Genomic DNA, 9,689 nt, shown 5'->3' on the forward strand with positions numbered 1-9,689 from the left:
TACTGCACATGGCGTGTGTATAAGAAATCAACAAATTAAGTAGAACATTATGCATTAAACCATATAGATTACAGACCATATATCCATATTGCCTGAATTAATTATTTACTCCAAATATTGGCATGAGATAAACTGGAGTATGATTGAGGTATAATTAAATTGTGCCAATTAAAATGTATTTTTAATTTATTTTTCCTAAGATAGAAAAGAGGCATATCTGACAACTCAAATGGTGAGCAGTGAGAGACAAAACCAAGTATATCTCTCACTGAGACATCATTGAGACATATTGAAACCAATACTCATCAATTTTCTTTTTGCCGAAATAGAAAAGAGACATCTGAGAACTCAAACAGTGAGTAGTGAGAAACAAAACCATGTATATCTCTCACTGAGACATAATTGAGACATATTGGAGACCAGCTCATTCATCTCTCATTTTGCTCTTAGTTGAAATCGGGAAAAGAGATAACTGTTAGACAACTTTGAGATCTCTCACAGTGCTCACTGTGAGCCTTATTTCTCAGGAGATACATCTGAGAAGAATGAGAAAACTACTTTGGTCTCGATTCGTGCTCTTTTATGTCTAGGAGATGTATATAAGACATACATGAGATCTCATCTTCAATTTTGCTTTGCTATGGGTAAGATGAATGCAGCAATGTACAGAGACATCCTGGATGAAAACCTTCCCATCCAACCTGATGGAGCTTGAGAGCTGCTGCAAAGAGGAAAGTTCCCAAAGTTACTGTAGGTGTGCCAAACTTGTGGCATGGTGTTCAAAAAGACTTGAGGTGTAATTGCTGACAAAAGTACAAGTATTGAGCAAAGTCTGTGAATACTTACGTACATGTGATTGTTTAGTTGTAATAAGTTTGCAAATATGGGTGTAGGAGCAGCAGACATTCCAGTCGCCACCGTCACAGAGGTTGTATAAGTGCACTACACACACTCCATACTGTCATCAAACATGCAAAGTTGTGTTCAAGTATCATGTCCTATACATAGAAGATACAAATACAGTTCTTAATGTTTATCTTTAGAAGACAATACTGCTTGGAGACAAGTACATGTCCATGTCCTTATTTAACAGGGACCTAAATAAGGTCACTGGAAGTACACATCTGTATTTATTTATATTTACCTGATAAGCATGTCAAGTTGAAATAACAGAGGTCTAAGAACAGACCCCGGTGGGACTCCAAGTTGCCAAATGATACAACAGTAATAACATAAGGATGATGTATTCCAAAATATTTAGCACATCCATTCTTGCTATAATTTATTACGCCAGCAGGAAATTCCAAGCTCAGGTATTGGAATAATAAAGAGCAGCTAGGCTAGAATGGAATCTAAAGACCTGGGGCCGTATTTATCAAGCGTCTTAGAATTACTAAAAGTGAGTTATCAAGCGTCTTACTCACACTTTCAGCGAAGTGTAGGACTGAATCTTAAGTGTCACACTCAGAGCTCAATTACGACATTACTATGTGCCGTAAACGGAATTTTAGGTGACGTCATTTCTGTGTCCATAGAAATGACCAATCACGGAAGGGAATCCCTTGTCTAAGAATAAAGAAATATCTTAGAAATATTTAAGTGGACAATGGGAGTGTATATTTTGACAATAAACTACAAAATAATACAAAACAAACAAACAATATTGGCAATGAATCAAAAGTAAATGTTTCCTTTTCTTTCCAATTCATTTTCCCAGTGGCGAGACATTGAAGCATTGTGATGACCTTTAGTTCTGCTGTGAAAGATGACGCCCCTTATTAAATCTGTGACAAAAATAATACCCGCTCTGTCTAAATGATACCGTTTGATCAGCTGCCCATCATCAAACAAAGCCAGGACATCCTTCCGCTCCCTGAACATTCGCGCACGTCTCTCTCGCCTCAGTGCCATCCCCTGCTGGCAACTTCTAACCACTTAGGACACCTCTGAAGGTTTCTTAAATATCGTGGAGAGTAGCAGTGATTCTTAGACTTAAGAAAGTTGATAAATAGCTTTTATTCTTAAGTTTGAGAGTAGGACTAAATTTCGCAAATTCTCAGGACTTAAGTGTAAAATGGCACTCTAAGACGCTTGATAAATACGGCCCCTGATCTACTAAGATCCCAAATAAGGTGCCTTAAATTGTGCAAACTAAAAAAAAAGTGTCCAGAGACATCCTGGATGAAAAGCAACACTTCCCATCCAACCTGATGCAGCTTGAGAGGTGCTGCAAAGAGGAATGGTTGAAAGTGGCCACAGATAGGTGTGCCAAGTTTGTGGCATCCTATTAAAAAAGACTTGAGGCTGGAATTGCTGCCAAAGGTGCATCAACAAGGTTGTGAATACTTATGTACATGTGATTCTTTTCATTTTTATTTTAAATACATTTGCAAAAGCAATCCAGATGCAAGAAAATGCAGTGTTGGAAATCTTTTTCCATAGAAGATATGAATAGTTCCTTTTGGTGTTTGCTGGCTCCATCGTGGGATAAATGTTTTCAATCACAATGGGAGTGCTTTATTTACTTTAATTTTATTTAGTGTTTCATTTGCCAGCACGCTTGTATTTTCTTTCTTGCTGGACGTCACATGTTTTTTTCCCAAGCTGTTTTACTTCTTTGTCTTTCTGCATCTTTGGGATAACGTTGCCGCCAAGACGTAACCACAAACTATTTGTTTACTAGTCAGTGTTAGCAACACAAGTTAGCCATTCTATAATTTTTAGATGAAAGCAGACATCTCAAGAATAAGGATGTAGAAGAGGATAAAAAGGGTTATTTTCTTGGTAGAGCTTTGTTAAAGTTTAGCTACTAATGTTAGCAATCATTGAATGTATTACCCAATCGTAACAACAACAAAGCTTCTCTGAGACTGCTTTTCCTTAAAACACAATTTTTTAAACAGGCCATCAAATATTTTCATCACATTGTCATTATTAAACATTTAGACAATTTTAAATCATGTGTTGTTGATATATTTTTTGCTTTAAAACATGTTACTGACCCTTTTATGCTCATGACGCAGTAAGTTGAATGATGCGGATACGTTTGTTACTGGATACTTTTGAATACGCTTCGGCCTCGCAGACATTGTTTCTTTAAGGGATATGCAACTATAATTATTTGATACTATCTGTTAAGCATGCAAGCAGTTACAATATAATACATATTTCACACATTTCTATTATGTCCAAAAAGAAGCAGAGATGATTTATTCCTACCCCTTTTCCACTTCAAAGCAATTTTGTTCACTTCCTCTTCTCAATTTGTAACACAATTTTAATCAATGAATACAAAACGCAACAGTTCTCATTAAGACTAGACCAGACTTCCTTTTTATTGTCATTCAAATTTGAACTTTACAGTACAGATAAGAACGACATTTTGTTACATAAGCTCATGGTAGTGCAGGATAAAAAAAGCAATACATGCTTAAATTGAGATTTACATAATGAGATCATCTAATTTAAATGATATTCCAAATGTTTATCAGGAGTCTTCTTATTTTTCTTTTGTAAACACTTGAAGTTTGCACAGTCTCTTAAACTGGATCATCTTAGTGCATTTTTTATTCATCCATTCCATAATTTAATTCCACACACTGATATACTAAAGGTTGCACGTACATACAAATGTTTGAAGTTAGGTTATATTTATTTTTTGTTGAGAAGAATTGTACATTCATGGGTAGCAGATTGACAAATGGGCTGTTTTACATTGTTCAATGATTATTACGTATGCCTAGTTTGTATGCTATTGTGAGTAATGCATAAAAAGACCAAAATACAGTAAATATTGAACATATGTATATAAAACATTTTACTTATTGTTATGAAGGTCTCTGTTACTACATTATGTACGTACTTGCAGTGTTTATATTGTACATATTCATACTTGCCAACCCTCCCGGATTTTCCGGGAGACTCCCAAAATTCAGCGCCTCTCCCGAAAACCTCCCGGGACAAATTTTCTCCCGAAAATCTCCCGAAATTCAGGCGGTCCTGGAGGCCACGCCCCCTCCAGCTCCATGTGGACCCTCCAGGTCCGCATGGAGCAATGTTGTTGTAATATATTGAGTTGGAGGCAATAACCAGGCGAGGTGATGAAGTACGTCTCTTTAATGTAGACTTCAGAACAGACTCACACACTTGACGTCAGGTGCGCAACACCACGTAAATTGTTGGCCAACCAAAAAGTAACCCCAGTACGCTATAGCCAACATTCACCAGGAGATGGCAACAGACAAACATAGATAACTCTATGACATTCCTCCCCTTTTAGAAATGTAGACGATACTTAAAAGAAATAAACAACCCAACCAAAAAATGCAGCAGCTCAATTAAAAAACTGTACTTAAGCCACATTCTTTTTTTTTTTTTAGTACTGAACTCTTAACCCTCATTTGTAAACAATAACATGCTTATTATACAAACAGTATTCGTACACCTTTAACACAGATTTTTATACTGTCTTCAGAGATTCAGTTTTTTTGGTGGTACTCGAAACCTTTCTGGGTACCTGCGGATCACTGGTGGGGTTTTTGTTGTGGGTGATCTGGGTTCTGATGATGGCAACTCAGCAGCCCTTGAATCTGGTTCAATGATGAGACTAGTTTGTGTCTGACTCACTGATGGTCCTGATGATGGAACTGAAACAGCACTGTCCAGTTGTACTGATGGCACATTTTCTGCAACTGGTGGAGACTAGATAACTGGCAGTCTCTCCATGTTTTCTCGCCATGGTAACATGTGATCCACTTGCACTGTGTGCTGTCTCTGTCCCTCTTGATAGATAGATAGATTGATATATATAAGTATTTCTTATACATACATATATATATATATATATATATATATATATATATATATATATATATATATATATATATATATATATATACACATATACATGTATAAGAAAATGCTTGACTTTCAGTGAATTCTATTATATATATATATATATATATATATATATATATATATATATATATATATATATATATATATATATATATATATATACCATACCATACCATACCAACTTTATTTATAAAGCCCTTTAAAAACAAGCACAGTTGAAAAACAAAGGGCTGTACACCACAAAGAAATAGAGGCAAAGGACAGACTAAAAAATAACATTTAAAACAGAAATAAAAATACACAATTAAAAAGCAAATATAAATTACCCTAAGAACAGTTTGTTAGATAAAAACAGTTTAAAAGTTAAAACAGTTCAAAAAGTTAAAAGCTAAAAACAGTTCAAAGTCTCATGCTGGGTTAAAAGCCAGTGAATAAAAATGGGTTTTAAGAAGGGTCTTGAAAATAGCCAAAGAAGGGGCCTGTCTCACATGAAGAGGGAGATCGTTCCAGAGTTTGGGACCCGCAACAGAGAAAGCTCTGTCCCCTCTGAGCTTGCGCTTTGTTTTGGGTACCTCCAGGATCAGCTGATCAGCTGACCTGAGGGACCGGGTGGGGGCATACAGATGGAGCAGCTCAGAGAGGTAAGGTGGGGCAAGACCACGTAAGGATTTAAAAACGAGTAAGATAATCTTAAAATGGACTCTAAAAGACACAGGCAGCCAGTGGAGGGAGGCTAAAACAGGAGTAATGTGCTCTCTTTTTCTTGTGTTAGTTAAAAGTCGGGCAGCTGCATTTTGGACCAGCTGCAGACGTGAGAGGGAGGACTGACTAATTCCAAAATATAAAGAGTTACAGTAATCCAGCCGAGATGTAGTAAAGGCATGGATTACTGTCTCTAACTGTTGCCTAGAAAGAAGGTTTTTAACCTTGGCCAGCTGACGTAAATAAAAAAAGCTGGCTTTCACCACTGTGCCAATCTGACGCTCCAATTTAAAATCACAGTCAATACGAAAGCCCAGGTTGGTGACCATGGGCTTAACGTGCAAAGCCAAAGGGCCAAAGTCAACAGGGGGGAGCTCACAGGTACCACTAGGTCCAAACACTATTACTTCTGTCTTCTTTTCATTAAAATTTAAGAAGTTTAGGGCCATCCAGGCCTTGATATCCTCAAGACAGGCAAGTAATGGCTGTATTGAAGAGGCATGATTTCTCTTTAATGGAAAATACATTTGTGTGTCATCGGCATAACAATGAAAAGAAATATCATGCTTTCTTAGGATTGAGCCCAGGGGAAGTAAATAAATAGAAAAGAGAAGTGGTCCCAAAACTGAGCCTTGTGGGACCCCACATGTCAAGGGAGCAACGGAGGATTCAGATCCAGCAACATTCACAGAGAAGGTCCTGTTAGTCAAATAGGACTTCAGCCAACTCAAAGCAGTACCACAGATGCCCACTTGATACTGCAGGCGTCTAATTAAAATATTATGGTCCACCGTATCAAATGCTGCTGTTAGATCCAGTAAAACTAAAATTACATGATCACCTAAATCTGTTGCTCGAAGGATGTCATTAAAAACCCTTAATAAAGCTGACTCGGTACTATGGAGGGGTTTAAACCCAGACTGAAAGACTTCTAAAATATCACAGTCCTCTAAAAAAGTGTTTAACTGGGTAAAAACAATCTTCTCCAAAATCTTTGAGAGGAAAGACAGCTTAGAAATAGGTCTAAAATGGACTGAACTGTCCAGACCAGGTTTCTTTAAAAGCGGTTGAACCACGGCGTGTTTAAAACTGGTAGGAACTACTCCAGAAAACAGACTGCTATTTAAAATATTAAGAACAGGCTGCCCTATGCAAGAAAACACTTCATTAAAAAAGGTAGGAGGGACAGCATCATGGGGAGAACCTGAGGGCTTCATATGATGAGTTAACTCTTGTAACTGCCGCAGAGTCACTTGCTCAAACTGATTAAAAACAGCAGAGTAGTTAAAGGGGACAGAAGGGTCAGAGGTCGGAACAGAAATGAGAGCCCTTGTTGTGGCAATCTTATCAATAAAATACTCTAAAAAGGCATTACACAATTCAGAGGAGGGTTCCAAACATGTAGGCTGAGGGGCATTAAGAACAGAGTCAATGGTTTTGAATAAAACACGAGGGTCAAGACTATTTGAGGCAATAATGTTTGCCAAATGTTCTCTTTTTGCCTCTTTTACTGTGCTCTGATATCCATGCCAACAGTCTTTTAAAATCTGGAGTGACACCTGAAGCTTGTCCTTCTTCCACCTGCGTTCAGCTTTGCGGCACTCACGTCTGATCGCACGTGTTCTCTCATTAAACCAGGGTTCTGATTTAGTTTTAGCCTTTTTGATTTTTAAAGGAGCCACTGAGTTCAAGGCAGTCTTACAGGTGGAGTCAAACAATGCATTGAGTTTCTCAGTGTCAGAAAAAACAGAGTCAGAGTGTAAAAAAACCTGGTTAAAAGCAATAATAAACTGACCAGCAGTGGAAGGGTTAAAAACTCGACAGAGACGCGCAGGAGCGCGCGCTCCAGCTGTCAGGCGGTTAAAACTGGCCTCAAATATGACAGGCATATGGTCTGAAAGCACATTGTCACAAATGTCCAAGTTAGACACAGGCAGACCATATGAGAGGACAAGATCAAGCGTGTGACCACGTCCGTGTGTGGGGCCAGACACAAACTGTGTCAAATTAAAAGAGTCAATAAGGTTTAAAAAAAAAAATATATATATATATATATATATATATATATATATATATATATATATATATATATATATATATATATATATATATGTATATATATATATATATATATATATATATATATATATATATATATATATATATATATATATATATATATATATATATGTATATATATATATATATGTATGTGTGGGAAAAAAATCACAAGACTATTTCATCTCTACAGGCCTGTTAAAAAAAAATTAAAAAAAATCTCCTGATGATTGAGGGAACCCCTCAAGAAACAGGCCTGTAGAGATGAAATAGTCTTGTGATTTTTTTTCCCACACATACATATATTGCGCTCTACTACGGTATCGAGCACTATTTTTTGGATAACCTTATTAAGACATATATATATATATATATATATATATATATATATATATATATATATATATATATATATATATATATATATATATATATATATATACACTGTATATATATATATATATATACATATATATATATATATATATATATGTATATATATATATATATATATATATATATATATATATATATATATATATATACAGTGTTGGGACTAATGCGTTACAAAGTTACTGTAACGCTGTTAGTTTCGGCGGTAACTAGTAATCTAACGCGTTATTTTTTATATTCAGTAACTCAGTTACCGTTACTACATGATGCGTTACTGCGTTATTTTACGTTATTTTTTATGTAGTATCGGCTAGAAACTGAGGATCTCACTTCTTTTCTTTTGTCGAGCACAAAGAAAATAACATTTTAGTTAAATGTAAGTTGTGTCTTGGATCAAAGATCCCGTCTCCTGCCCAAAACAACAATTCAAATCTGCCTGGTTAGGCTTTGTGTATGTCACGTGTGCCTTCCTTAGGTGAAGCCAGGTTTACAGCTATGTTGTTGATTGATTGAAACTTTTATTAGTAGATTTCGTACAATTGACCACTAAATGGTAACACCCAAATAAGTTTTTTAACTTCTTTAAGTCGGGGTCCACTTAAATTGATTCATGATACAGATATATACTATCAAATATATACTAACATCATAATACAGTCATCACACAAGATAATCATCCGGGTATATACATTGAATTATTTACATTATTAGGTGGCGACTTGTCCAGGGTGTACCCCGCCTTCCGCCCGATTGTAGCTGAGATAGGCTCCAGCGCCCCCGCGACCCCAAAGGGAATAAGCGGTAGAAAATGGATGGATGGATGGACAATCCGGGGTGTGGGATATGGAGGGGGTGGGAGGGGGTTAGGTTTGGTTGGTACCAACACTTCAGTCATCAACAATTGCATCATCAGATAAATGGACATTGAAACAGTGTAGGACTGACTTGGTAGGATATGTACAGCAAGTAGTGGACACAGAGAGAGAGATCAGAAAGTATAAGAAAAAGTGTCTACATTTGATTATTTACAATCTGAAGAGGTATTATGTGGAAGGGAGGGTGTTAGTTTAGTTGCCTGGACGTGTTCTTTTAGTGCGGTTTTGAAGGAGGATAGAGATGCCCTTTCTTTTACACCTGTTGGGAGTGCATTCCATATTGAAGTGGCATAGAAAGAGAATGAGCTAAGACCTTTGTTAGTTCGGAATCTGGGTTTAACGTGGTTAGTGTTAGTGTTATTATGCTGTTTGTTACTTATGTATGTTATGTTGCAGCTATTTAAAATAGTTCTGTCAATTTGTTCTGGCCTGAAATAAATTGGCCCTTTGAAACATATCTTTGTCTTTCTGTGTTGTATGTAGAGCACATTGCTTAGCAGAGTTCAGTGATGCAAATGCATGTCAAGTTGATCAACAGATTGTATTATTCTCCAGTGCAATAACAGTACTGAAATGAAGGCTAAAAGGGCATTAATGGGAGCTTTAAAAAAAAAAAGTAGAAGAAGTAACTAAATAGTTACTTTTCACAGTAACGCATTACTTTTTGGTGTAAGTAACTGAGTTAGTAACTGAGTTACTTTTGAAATAAAGTAACTAGTAACTGTAACTAGTTACTGGTTTTCAGTAACTAACCCAACACTGTATATATATATATATATATGAAATACTTGACTTGGCGAATTC

This window comes from Nerophis lumbriciformis, linkage group LG18 (assembly GCF_033978685.3).
Source record: "Nerophis lumbriciformis linkage group LG18, RoL_Nlum_v2.1, whole genome shotgun sequence".
Taxonomy (NCBI): domain Eukaryota; kingdom Metazoa; phylum Chordata; class Actinopteri; order Syngnathiformes; family Syngnathidae; genus Nerophis; species Nerophis lumbriciformis.